Source organism: Camellia sinensis, chromosome 5 (assembly GCF_055761805.1).
Source record: "Camellia sinensis isolate YWXY chromosome 5, ASM5576180v1, whole genome shotgun sequence".
NCBI lineage: Eukaryota > Viridiplantae > Streptophyta > Magnoliopsida > Ericales > Theaceae > Camellia > Camellia sinensis.
In genome coordinates, this window is record NC_138965.1 from 177,186,019 (window position 1) to 177,200,726 (window position 14,708).

The 14,708-nt window shown below is 35.9% G+C and overlaps 2 pseudogenes; one reads left to right on the forward strand and one right to left on the reverse strand.

Annotated features, from left to right (window-relative positions):
- The window catches only part of LOC114323866 (geraniol 8-hydroxylase-like), a 116,147-nt pseudogene extending 106,509 nt beyond the window's left edge, over window positions 1-9,638 (forward strand).
- A 1,486-nt stretch (window positions 9,639-11,124) lies between these two features.
- On the reverse strand, window positions 11,125-14,000 carry LOC145791885 (methylesterase 10 pseudogene; annotated as a pseudogene).
- Window positions 14,001-14,708: the final 708 nt, after the last annotated feature.

Genomic DNA, 14,708 nt, shown 5'->3' on the forward strand with positions numbered 1-14,708 from the left:
TAGCACAAAATGGCTCAAAATGAGGCCTTTTGAGGCCTAAGGGTGGTCAACAACCCTCAAACAACAAAACACTCTTAATAAACAATAAAGAGGGCTTAAAAATAGAACTTTTTTATGTTATACAATAATCACAAAAACAGCTCTAAGACTAGTAGAAAATTAATGCAAAAAAGGGAAAAAAAGACTAGTTTCTCACCCTTGATGCCTTCTTCAACAAAGATGCTCCAATGGCCTCCTTGAGCTTGAATCCAAGACCAAAACTTCAAAACACACTCTTTAGAACCTCAGCTCCTAGAGGAAGGTGAAACACTAGGTGTTTGTGTGCAATAGTGAGACACAAAACACCTAGTGTGCAAAATGAGAGGGAAAGAGAGATAGGTGAGTGTATCTAACCCTAACCCTAGAAAACCAGAGCTCTCCTCTGTATTTTCCTCTCTCTAAAATGTCTAAAGCCTCTCCCTTGCCTTAGAGAGAGTTCCTCTCTATATGCCTCTTGTAAAGCTTACAAGACAAGCTTTGCAAGAGGGAGATCCCTCCATACACGTGTATGGAGGGGAGCAAAATCAATACAGCTGTCCTAAAATATCTACAAAAGCAGATGAACAGCAATCGGCCGGCAAAAAATGCCATCTTGGCCAAACAAAGTGCCGACCGGCACAAAAAAGTGCTGACCGGCAACAAATAGTGCCGACCGGCAAACTAAATTGCCGGTGGCAGCAAAAACCAGCCGGTGGCATCTAGCCACTGCCGGTGATGGGTGGGGATGGTCTACAAGCCCCAACCTGCCTCTCAAAGGCAAGATGCAAGTGTTTGGTGCAAAACCAGACACTAAACGATCGAGTTCGGGGATCCTGAGGCGGGGCGCGCGAGCCGAGACCTCCGGGAACTCCAAACGAACACAAACATGGATAATCACCGAGTGTTCAAACGGTGACGTCCAAGTCTTGAGGACGGTCAAAAATGGGGTGTCTACATACCGTTGCTCAGAATGATTGATGTGATTATTTGTTGATAACTTGACCGTTGGGACTATGACTCTGGGAAATTGTTGTATTGATTGTGATGCTTACTTCTTGATATGAACAATTACATGCCTGTGCACCCACATGTGAACTTACTTGGAGAATGTAACATTATATATGACCTGAACTCTTCGATATGAACTATTGTGATACAGAACTCTAATGTGATTTGAGAACCGAGGAACTTAGAACAACTGTAGAACTACTGACTATGCACCTAAGCGAATGGAGTATGAACTATAGAACGAATGTACCTCATTGGAAATGATAAGGATAGAACTTTTACCTGATCTAACCTGATAGAACTGTGGTTTGACGAGACCTTTGTTTGACTGATGGAACTTCTGTTTGATGACTCACACCTTAAACTTTTATTTGATATGATCGGGTAGAACTTTCATTGATTTGATCTGAGGAGACCCTCATTGAGAGCCGTTATCTGATTTGATTACATTATGGAGGGATTTTGAATTACTTACGATTGCATAACAGGGACGTGTTGCTAAGGGAACTAACTGAATGAGAACTAGAATCAATCTTGAACCCTTAGGAAGAATGTGAACCATCAACAGTAGACTATGTGATTACGAATGGCTCCTTACCATCTGCTTAGAACTGATTAGGACACACGTGAATGGGATTATGGAATTGGTAACTTAAGCTTGGAGAATATGGGTGTCACAACCCAAACCCGCCCCTATGGGTTAAGGCCATAACCAGCCAGTAATCACGAGATTACCTACGGCCTCAAACCAATTAAGACAAAACTCATCAGAGTAAAAGGGCCAAACGGAAGCAAATTTAAAACTTTGTCCATAGAGCCGTGCTTATATGCACACCATAACATACCATACATACTTATGTTAATAACTCACAGCAGAAAGTATAGTAACATAAAGTTCTATACAAATAGGATCATTCGAGTCTAAGTCAACCCATCAAAACTATATACAAATATACACAAAGTCCTTGCCAACATGACAAGATAAAACGGAATGACAAAAAGGCGAAGACGAGTCTCGTGCATGAGATGCAAGGGCTGACTCTCCAAAACTTTGGTTGTTCCACACAGGCTTCACTGAGGCTGGGTCTGGACCTCTCTTGGCTCACCTACAAATACATGAATGAGCGTGAGCGAAAGCCCAGTGAATAATATCAATTAAAGAGTTATATTGGAACAATATACATCAGACGGCCTTGGGCCCAATTCGTATTTCTATCTAGTATATATAGATATATATATCAAGTGACTGAGGTTCCAAACACATCATACGGCCTCGGGCCCAATTTATACTACCATTCATGTCAAACTGGCCTCTGGCCCACTCACACTTTCGTTTCAAACTGGCCTTTGGCCCATTCACACTTTCATGTCAAACTATCATTCTTATCAAACTGTTATTCGTGTCAATCTATTATTCGTGTCAAACTATCATTCATATCAAACTGTTATTCGTGTCAATCTATTATTCGTGTCAAACTATTATTCGTATCAAACTGGCCATTGGCCCATTCAAGTGACAAACTGGCCTTTGGCCCATTCAAATGACAAACTGGCCTTTGGCCAATTCAGACTTTCATTCATGTCAAAACGGCTTTTGGCCCAATCATTTATGTCAATCATTTGTCCATAATTTGAACTAGCAAACTTATAAGGAAATAAGCAATTGGACAATTGACAAGCTTCAAAATATTGATACTACTCACAGTGATCGGCTGGTTGATTTGGCCTAGAGCTTAACCCTACACATCACATAGCACATATGGGTCACAACCGATTCAATCCGTTCTTTAATTCACATATTCCTCTTTAGGCTTTATTCTTATCCTTCTAACTCATTTACAATGCTCAATGCATGCCTAAGAATGCTTGCAAGTGAAAGAGAACGAAAAAAGAAACACAGAACAAGCACACAAAATTTTCAGAAACAAGATCCCCGCTAGAGCGTGGGTTTCCCCGCTCGAGCAGACCCAAGAGGCTTGCAAAAGTTATGGTTATGTCGAATTTATGCTCGAGCGTGCATTCTGGCGCTTGAGCGAAAGGCCTCTCTACATGGCTCCCCGCTCGAGCGTCAACTTCCCCGCTCAAGTGGACACCTGTCTGCAGAAAATGCTGGGAGCACGAATTTCACACTCGAGCGGCGGTTTCCCCGCTCGAGCGGACACCAAATTCTGGAAAACCCAGAATTGTTCTTGGGCTTCAATTTCGATGTTCAAAGGCTTTAACTCATGATTTTCGTCCCAAAAACATATAAGCACATTAAATTGTATGAGAGTGTAAGGATATTACATCAAATTGTTCAAAATCATCATCTAATTCTCAAACAACTCTCATTTCTTTAATATGAACAAAACCCATATATTTCAAACTTCACATAAGTTTCATTCCTTCAAAAATCAAACATGCATGTAGGTTTTGGCTTCCAATTTGAGTTCAAATAGTATAATTAAGGTTTATGATCATGGAACTTAGCAAAACCATGCATGCATGTGAGATTTGGTGCCCAATTCCTCTCGTTCAACATGGCTCATGCATGAATATGCAAAACTCTAACAATCATGCACATGCATGCTCATATAAGCTCCCAATTCAACAAATTCAACTCAAATTATGCTCTTGATCACAAATAAACTTTGGACTTACAAAATTACAAATTCAAACTCATGAATTCAAGATCAATTACCTACCTAGAGGCTCAATTTTCCAATCAATAGCAAATTCTTGAGTATGGCTTCAAAATATCAAGCTTCAAGACCAAAACCTTGATTCTCTCCCCTCTCTCTCTCTAATTTCGGGTCTCTCCTTCTCTAGAGAGTTAAATCAGCCAAGAATGAAATAAAATGGGGAATTGCACATATAATGGTCCCATATATAAACCCACTAAGTCTCATTAATTTAATATTTACATATTTGAGCACTTAGCATTAATTTAATCCAGTTAATTTGATCCGAATCAATTTTCAATTAAATTTCACCATAGGCTCTAAAAATTATACCAATCACAATGGCGTAGTCAATTTCGGTTTCTGTAGCCGGTAAGGCCTTCAATTTAATTTTCAAAGCAGATAGTCAAACAGATATTCCTACGGTGAACAGATAGAAATTCAAAACCGCATATATCTATACAAATGGCACTTAAAATCATATCAAACACATAATCATATGCATAAGGAGGATCAATTAGCATAATACAGAACAGGGTTATCACATTGGGAATACTGTATACATGACATGTAGTTAATTACTCTGGTATTACTATTACTACCATGAACTTGTTTGATTAAGAGAATGATTGCTTTTGTGTTACTGCACTTCAAAACTAATGGGACTTGTTGACAACAGACTGGTTTGATTATAAACTCTGACTAACTGGAAGTATATGTAATCAATATGACTGCTTCTGTATCGACACGTAGTGCGATCAAATCTGTGGAAACTAAGGCTGATGAATAGTATAGGAATGATTACTTCGAAATTCCGTTTACTACTATGGGGTTAATGTACGAAATCGCCTTGTATTTCTGCTATACTTTGAATGACCTGGACTAACTGAAATAGATTACCGAATTGAAAACCAAATTGAACAAAGACCGGATAAATGACTCGGAAATGAATAAATCAAATCTCTGTAACGTAACGAGGGAAATTACTTACAAAAATGGGAACAGTGTGAATTTATGACGTCCGATAAGTGCTTGATATAAATAATGTGCATAATAACTTAGTGAAGTTGTGTTCAATGGTACTTACCTTCTGTGTGACGAAATAAATTTTATTTTCTGAAATGCTATATGCTGTATACTGAATGATTGTCCAATCTCTTATATGTATTCGTGTAACTCCTGGTACTATATGATATCTGTTGGCCGTTACTCGGTATCGGAGGTTCCTTTATGGAACCTATATCTATCTGCACTCTGTTACCCGTACCGAAGGCCCCGTCATGGGGACTCAGCTTATCTGTTCACTGTTCCCGGATTCGGAGGTTCCTTTATGGAATTGGTTATTCATAACCATCACGTGTCTGTATCTGTTATGTATCTGCTATGTTTGCATCTATTCTGTATCTGCTCAGTTAGTGCTAATAAATGCACCACGTATGTTTAAGCAAGACTCGTGACATCTATGTATGATCTGGACAAGAATATGAATACGAACATGCATCTGAATCTGTTCCTGACTAAAATCTGAATGTGTATAAGACTACATTTTGATACGAACCCTAATCTCGGTATCTGATTTATGAGTCTGTTTCTGTATTAGCTAAGGTTGAGATTGGGTCATGAGCGTATTTATGAATACAGTTATGCTTCTATTTTATAAAGAGTTAAGGTTACATTTTTGATGGGCATCATTTCTTTTGGCATATGTTAACTCAAGTTTGAAGGACCAAACTTTTTAAGGTGGGGAGACTATAATAACCCCGACCCGTAGTTAGCTACTAATCGGTAATTAAGGATGTTATTTGAGTGGATCAAATGAATTATGGGATTAATATGTAATTTGCATGATAATTGGCCTTCTATCTGTTACTTATAAAAATATCTGTCTGGAATTTCGCTTTAATATGGAAATTGAAAGCCTTATCAGCATTCAAAACCGAAATTGACTACACCGATATGTTATTAGGAATTTTTAGAACCATATGGTGAATTTTATTAAAAAGTGATTCAGTCTAATTAATTAAGTTGCGTTTGGTTGGCCAAATGTTTTAATTAATGTATTATGGCATCATAGGTTTAAATAGGATCCCTTTAGCTCATTTTGAGCTTATCTTTTCATTCCCTTAGTGGAAAAATCTGAGATTTGTATATTGGAGAGAGAGAGAGAGAGAGAGAGAGAGAGAGAGAGAGAGACTCCATTCTAGAGTGAGGGAAGAAGAAATTAAAGGTGGAAGTTGAAGGCTTTGCTTGAGTTCATCAATTTTGTGCAAGAATCTAGTTAATTCAAGACTATAGGTATGAATTCAACCCCTCATTTAAGAATCTAAGTTATTAACATGAAGATTATGTGTTTAAATGTGTATATTGAGCTTAGAAGGAAGATTTGAGTTGCAATTCATGCATGCATGTACATTTTCTTTCAAATTGAGTATGATTTCCAAGAATTCTCTCTTGCATGTTTGAAATTCATCTTCGTTAAGAAGAATCATCAAGTTTCAAGTTGTTTTGTGGCATTTGATCATGTTTTGAGAAGCTCAAGATCAAGAAAATCCTTGCATGTTATGTTCATGAGCATTCATCATGTTTTAAGTTGAAATTGTGAGTTTTTGACAAACTCTTGGGCCATGATTTCATGAAATAATCCTTAGCTCATCATGCTTTACAAGTTTACTATGTTATCTCAAGTTTCGGGGCCCAAGAGAGGTGTTTTGGATGGCTGAATTCGAGTTTTGAGATTGAAGGTGCAATCTGGAAATTCCAAAAATTGCATCTACGCTCGAGCGAGGGAGTTCTCGCTCGAGCGACCACTCTGAGTACGTGCACTCCGCTCGAGCGACCAAAAGTCTGCTCGAGCATGAATTGCAAGCTCCCAGAAGTTTCATATCTTTTACAGATGGCTCGAGCAAAGTAATGTGCGCTCGAGCGACCAGTCACATTTTGCAAGTCCGCTCGAGCGAAGAAAGCTACGCTCGAGCGAGGACCTAATTTTCATAAAGTTTACCAAGTGTTCCAAGGCATGTCTTGGCATCCTCGTTGCGTTTTAGGCATTCCTAAGCCTTAATTAAGACATAGTAATGAGGTTATGGATTAGAAACACGCTAAGAAAAGAATGTACTAAGTTAAGAGAATGCAAGTGTGTGTGTGTTAGGCAATGTAAAAGAAAGAATAAGAACCAATGTAATGAAAGCTAAGCCTTAATGGCCACTTGAATGTGTAATGATAAGACATGCTTGTGTTATGTATTTTGTGACTGTAGGTCAAGACTCAAGGATTGATTGACCGCTTACTGGAACCACTGTGAGTAACGTTATCGTAAAGATACGTTTATATGAATTATGTTCCAAATGAAATGTGATAAGCTATGTTTTCTAAAATGATATCTGTTTTTGTGAATGAATATTCCGCATTTGAAATTTATTATGGCATCCATAGATAGTTCCAAGTCATGGAGGACGGCATGAAAATGCAGGTCCATGACATTCATGTGTTTACAAGATCTCGTTAGCCACTTCATTGTGGTGATATGTGTTTAATTGGTATCCGAAACCGATTACTCTAGTCGGAAGACGTTATGTGATGTGTTCTATGGGATGTACCATTATTATGTTCTGATACGACAATGATTATGCTATGACCTATTTTGTACTTATGACATGTTCGGATTTCGTTCACTAACCCCTTTACCTTAATGTTATTCACTGGGCTTTAGCTCATTGTTTATATATATATATATATATATATATATATATATGTATATAGGTGAGCATTCTGGAGTTCGAGCCTGAAGGTTTTTGTCTGGAACTATGTTCTATTGTCAACCAACCACTACGCCTCACGTGGAGGTTCCGGATGTGTCACTTGTCATGAGTTTCAATTACTTGTGTATTTGACTAGTTATATTGTTGACTGCACTTGAGATACTTTGATGTGTGTGGGTATAATGTATGATTGACTTCTGAATATGTATATAAAGTTTTAAATACTTTGTTTATATAAGTCAGCATAGCTCATTGGACAACTATATTTATGTATTTGCTTCTGCTAGCCCCTTAATTTTGTTAATCTGTTCAGAGGCCTTCAGTAATCCAAAGATTACTGGTCGGTTACAATGCTAAACCTACAGGGGCAGGTTTGGGTTGTGACAACCCAAGTCATAGACATGCCTTAGTCGCACAGGCAAGACTAAGGAAGCCCCCTTGGGCTTGGTACTAAGGCACAACATGGCTGGTAGTAGGCTTAGTTGTGGCCTTCACCCTGGGAAACTGGGGAGTTTGTGGTTAGGTGGCTAAGGGTGGAGGCTTCGCCAAGGTGAACAGGAACATAGCTGATAGCAGGTTAATGAAGTGCTAAGAATGCATGTACTGACTAAATAGAACTGAGAAGGCAAGTGCAGCAGCAAGGTTTACCACTGCAAGTGCATTTACTGAGGTTCGGGCTAACAGGGCAAGTGCAACGACAAACACTCCCGCCGCAACTGCACTTTGCTGAGGTTCAAAAGGGAGTTGCAGCGCCAAACACTCCCATCGCAACTACACTTGCTGAGGCTCAAAAAGGTAGCTACGGAGGCAAACAAATAGTACATGGTACATGCACAGGAACATGTGGCACCTTCAGCTTGGTAGCTCAAAACAGAATATTCTATGTGATCCTTAGGGACACCTGTCTTCTCTCTATTTGACCACTTGGCGTCCTCTTGGTACCAAGAAAAAGACTATAAACAGGACTCATTTCCCAAGGTCCAAGAAGAAGAATTTTGGAAACTTGGGGGAGATTTTGCCCATTTGTGCACTGACATTCATTTATGTTTGAGTTTCCTGCTTCACCCTCACCTAGCTACTCACTCTCCAATCATTCCACCATTGTTGGACTATTAACATAGTTTTGCCTCTTTAATCATCTTCCTAATCTCGAAACCCCCTACAATATTTTATCTCTTTATGTTATTTTAATATTTATGTTTTTAATTGGGTCAATTTTGACTCTTTATTTTAAATTTTATATCAATTTAATCCAATTAATAAAATTATTTTTGTTTTTTTAAAGAAAATTATCACTAAATTTGTTGAGATTAATTCACTAAATTGAATACGTTTATAATTTTGTCCTTAAAAATATGACATATAACATTTATATGCATATTTTCTATATAAAAAAAATGTTAAGAGTTGGAATTAATTAGATTAAATTCAGACAAAGTGATAAATTCATAATCAAAATCGAGTTAATTGAAATTACAAATACTAAAATGACACAAGAACCAGAATACAGGGACTACCATCATAATTTGCTTTACTTTTATTGCATTGAATTTGAATTGAGTAATTATTTAGTCTGACTTGGTACAAAAATTGTGTTACAGGATTTATTTATAGCAGGGATAGACACAACTTTAAATACATTAGTGGGCAATGACAGAGCTTTTACGCAATCCAAAGACCCTAAAGAAAGCTTGAACAAATAGTTGGCAAAGGCAAACCAATATCAGAATCGGATATTGCACGCCTGCCTTACTTGATGGCAATTGTTAAGGAAACCTTCAGGATGCATTCAGTAGTTTCCTTCTTAATTCCTCGTAAAGTTGACTCAGACGAGCAAGTCTATGGCTACACAATCCCAAAAGGGTCACAAGTGCTAGTAAACGTCTGGGCTATTGGCCATGACCAAAGCATTTGGCCGAACCCCACCTCATTCATGCCGGAGAGGTTCTTGGACTCGGACATTGATGTCCGAGGCTGCAATTTTGAGTTAATTCCATATGGTGCAGATCAAAGAATATGTCCCGGGCTACCATTAGCGACAAGGATGATTTCAGTGATGTTGGGTTCACTCTTAAATTCGCTTGGTTGGAAGCTTGATGGTGGGATTAAACCGGACGACTTGGATATGGAGGAGAAGTTTGGCATGATCTTACAGAAGGCTCAACCTCTTTTTGCTGTTCCAGTCCAGGGTTGACAATGTGCATTTTTTTCCCCTTCTTTTTTGGTTCTTCAATTCGTGTGCGGCAATAAGAATGGTTCTAGTGGTGTTGGGTTTGCTCATAAACTTATTTGATTGGAAGAGTGAAGGTGGGATTGAACTAGAGAACTTGGACATGGAGGAGAAGTTTAGCATTGCACCTTACAGAAGAAGGAACCAACCTCTTCTTGTTATCCCAACCCAGGGTTGACATTATGTTTTTTTCTGTGTCGGTACCTCAATTGGTGTGTGTGGCAATGGTCCTGGTGATGTTGGGTTTATGTGGCAGTATGGTTTCCTTTTGTGCTTGCGTAAATGCCGGAAAAACTTTGTTGCAATTAGTATGGTAAGGTGCTTATGTATATCATTGTAAACTACATTTAAAGTGCCTTCCATTCAACTTTTATTTCTACTTTATCTGTTTTATTAAGTTGGATTTATTCCTTTCTGTTCATTTCAACAAAAAAGAATATTTTTCATAAGAAATATTTTTTTGATTTACAAATTTGAGATTAATATATTAATGATTGCATTAGTGTCGATGTTAGTGATGATGATGGTTACGGTGCATGGAGTGGTGAGGTGGTTGAGACTTTCAATTCCTTTCACATTTTTTGAACTAGTTAATTAAAAATAATTTATGGTGTTTGGCAAGTTGGTTTGTGGCTAAAATAGTCATAAAAGACAAAATAGGTTATTTTAGCCACAACAAATAAAACATCACATCTAACCCATAATCATTACACTCTTCTCTAAAAAAAAAAAAAAAAACTAAAAAAGCTAAAAAGTCCTTCACAAACCAAGCTTTTTAACTCAGGCTAAAATAGTCAAAAAAGTCAAAAAGCCAATCCACTCCCCAAACGGAGGCTTAAATGCATCTTTAACAAATTGGTAAACTAGTAAGAACAAATGAGATGATCTTACTCACTGCGACGTTTTTGCACGCATCTTACTTTAATGATATTTGCTGTAATATACTTTGTATTTCACTTTTCATCAATATAATCTTTTTTTTACTGATAAAAAAAAATTTGAAAATAATTTTACAATCTCAGTGATGCACACAGCCTAATCATCATATAAACCAGCTATTGTTACTTCTTTCCTCAATTTTGGTGAACTTCAACAAATTTCTTTTTAAAAGTAATTTTTTGATTTTCAATTTTTTCATAGTTTTAAAAAGCTGTTAGGTAATTGTTACAAAAATTATTTTTTGGTTAAGAAAAAAAGTTCTTTATGAATTTTTCCAAAGTTTTGCTTTTTGATAAAAAGAAAATTACCATATTACAATCATTAATACAGTATAAGTAAAGGGACACAGTGAAGTTTTTAAAAATATTAATAATGAAGTCATTTTTTAGCTGCTAACATTCTCAAATTTATTATTTTTTAATGAAAAAGTTGTTTTTAAATTAGAACTAAACAAACCAATAGACTTTTTAACTTTTGACTATTTTAATTAAAAAAACTGTTTATTTAGAGATTACCAAATAGAGCTTAATCTATTAAAACACTCAAGTAAAATCAATGATATTTCTGAGAAATCTCCTGCAAACAGAGGCAAAGCTCCTTGGGTTTTGATAGGATGATCATGTGGTCAGCATTTGCAATGGACTTGACTTCATCAGGTGGGCTATTCTGAATAATCCATCTCTGGAATTCAGGTTTCATAAGTTGGTCTTCTTTGCACACTATGTAAACCCGACTCACCGACCCATATCTCGCTTCTGTAAGAAATGATTCCTTGGCCACGTCATCGAAGAACATCCCGTTGGGCCTCACTAACGTCTTCGTTAATTCCAGATCCTCCATGAATCTCAACCCAATTGGGCTCAAGTCTCATTATTATAAGAAAATTTTGCATTTGAGATGACCATTGTCTTCTTATCAAATTGAAAAAATAATAATAATAATTTTAAGAAATTTATTTATATTTACTGTTATTCAATTAAAAAATTTAACCTAATTAGGAAAATAGTATAAATGCATTTGTTTTAACCAAAGGTTAGGTCTTTAATTCAATTTACCTTTTCCATTTTTCCATATAATCGAATAAGACCACTTACTCCCTTCTATTCCCTTTTTTTTTTTTTTAGTTTATATACATTTCATTGATTCATGTGGTTGTTTATATCAGTAAAAGTAACTATATGAACTAATAAAATTAAAAGGGATAAAGAACAGTGCATAGAAATAGGCATATAATTTAGATTCGGGTAAATTACAAATACACTCCTTGAGATTTGCTTAAAATACAGATTGCCCCCTGTAATTTAGAAAATTATAAATACCTCCTTGTTAGTATTTTTTATTTAACAGAATTAACTAAAAAAATGAAATTCATAATTGCTCTCCTATACAATAATAAAATTACCTAAATTACTAATTAAAACATATTTCTAACATCATTAAAAACTGTTAATTGATTTAATTATTTATTAATAAAATGGACGATTTGTTGTGAAATTAGAAATCTCAGAGGGTGAAATGTAATTTCTAAAACCACAAGGGGTGATTCATATTTTAATCAAATCTCAGGGAGTGTATTTGTAATTTACACATTTGGATTTAATCTACATTAGATGCGGATTAAATTGAGCGTAATTTTTTTTTAAACAAAAAGAAAATGATTCTCACATGTATTTATTAATTTGAGTTGTATATTTTGCGTGTTTAGTATAAAAATATATATATTTGAGAAACTGGTTTTTTATATAACCTTTTCATTTTGTTTCATATGAAAACTATGTGAAAGGCATTTTATTTTAACTTTTAAAGAAATTTCATCTAAAATAATATGATATGGTTTTTTTTTTTTATCACCTTCTTACAAAAATACAAAATGCCCATTAAAATGGTTTAGTTACAAAAATATCACTTAAACTCTTTTTGGGTGCAGTTTTGTGTGAAACTTTTTTAATAATGTTATAAATTAAAAATTTAAACACAGAAAAATATCAAAAAAATAATATATTGTGTAGATTCACTTTAGGTGTAGGGTCCACTATAGGAGAGCTGAATTTGTGCAAAATAATCTAATTCAGTTACGTCTGCATTAATTTTTGGATTTTAATGAAAATCGGCAATCCATAGTAGAGTGTGATGAGCTCCTCTTAAAGAACTATATAATCCATAAACAAAAGCAATAAATAATTACTATTTTGAAATGAAAATTGTATAGAAAATGATATGTAAACCTATTTTTTAAATTTATTTTTTTTAAAAGTGGATTTAACTTTCGAGTTAGAATAGCAATTTAGTGTAAAAACCAATTAACTAACATTTATTTTTGAAAAAATTATCCTGTCTTTCAAGAATTCCAATTAGACTGTGTGCCCTTCCAATTATATTGGTTGTTTTATATAATATATAGGGAAAAAAATAAGAAATAATGGATCTATAACTAATAAAATTGTAAGAACATATCATGTAAAATATGAGGCAGACCTATCTAATAAATTTTTATTTTTATTTTTTTTAATTTTTGAGTTCGAAATGGGTTCTCTCTAGCTCGGCGTGTTGTTGTTGAGTTTGGTGGCTCCACCTTGATAATATCAATTACTAGCTTAAGAGAACTACTTGAGCAAAATATCTAGTTAAAAAATTAAGATGATTAGATACTATCTAATTCTTAGAATTATCTTAATTTCTTTATATAGATAGTATATTCAATAAATGTTATAAGATGAATGATTCGAAATTAACAAAATTGATCTCCAAATAGGCCCAACAAACTGAGACCTAACAACACAATACCTAACTGGAGTAAATGTATTTCTTTTTAACCTCCGTTTGTTTCAACATAAAATTTTTTAACACTAGAAATTATTTTTTCATGTAATTAATTATGCACATAATTTTTCTTTTTAAATTTTGGCTATCAAGTTGACACTTGAAACATAAAATTTTAAGGAAAACAATCTGAAAAGATCAATCACATAAGAGTTGTTGTAAGGGTTATAATGAAGAATTTGTATTACTTACTTCTTGTATGAGAGTAGCAAGAGGATGTTGACAGTTGGGCATGTAGGTTGTGATGAAAACACCAGCTGAGATCTTCTCAGGGAACCTCTCCATAGCCAGAGAAATGCCAAGCCCACCATAGCTGTGCCCTACCAAAACCACCTTCTCATCATCACGATCAGGCAAAGAGGCTATAAACTCCATCAAGGGCTGCAAGTAGTCGGAGATCGAAGCCATCTCATTGAGCCTTCATGGGTCCACCCCACAACCACCCAGGTCGAGAGCGGTGACACGGTGGCCCACCGCCCGGAGCAGAGTGGCTAGCTTGTACCAGCACCATGCTTCGTGGAAAATTCCATGAACCAGAACAAAGTGCTTTGCACTAGTCTCCTCCATTGATGATTCTTGTTGTCTTTAGTTTTGGATTTATGAATGGTTTATAGGATCATTGAAGGAATGGATGACAAAAAAGTGTTAAAGAGGGATTATAATGTGGGGATGAGAAGTTTCACACTTTATAGGGTATACAATTAACAGTAGAAGAACAACCACAGATCATAATCGTTGTCTTACATGACAATACACTACAAGAAAACCTGGCAAATAACACGGAGGTTTTTGCGACGGGGTGACTGCCGTCACAAAAAAGGGATTTTTGCGACGGGGTATAGTTGCCGTCGCCAAAAAAGGATTTTGCAACGGCGTGTATCTACTGTCGAGAAAACATGGACTTTTGCGACGGGGCGTATTCCGTCGCTAAAGATTGTAAAAAGAAATTTGCAGAAACATTGGCGACGCACGGTATACCGTCGCAAAAACATATTATTAGCGACGGTAAGATGTTGCTGTCGCAAATGGTGGACCATCTGTGACGGCAGAAGCCCATCGCAAAAAACTATGGGTAAAACGACGTCATTTCATTTGGGAATCATGTTCATTTGCGACGGTTGAAATATGTCGTCGCAAATAAATGAATATTTGGTATCCCGCTTTTTGTATCCCATTTCGCGGTCAAAGTCCTAAAAACCCTAAATTCCTAAAATCTCCAAAATCCCTAAAATCGAAATCCCTCAAACCGAAATTGGTTCTCTCTAATCATTCCTA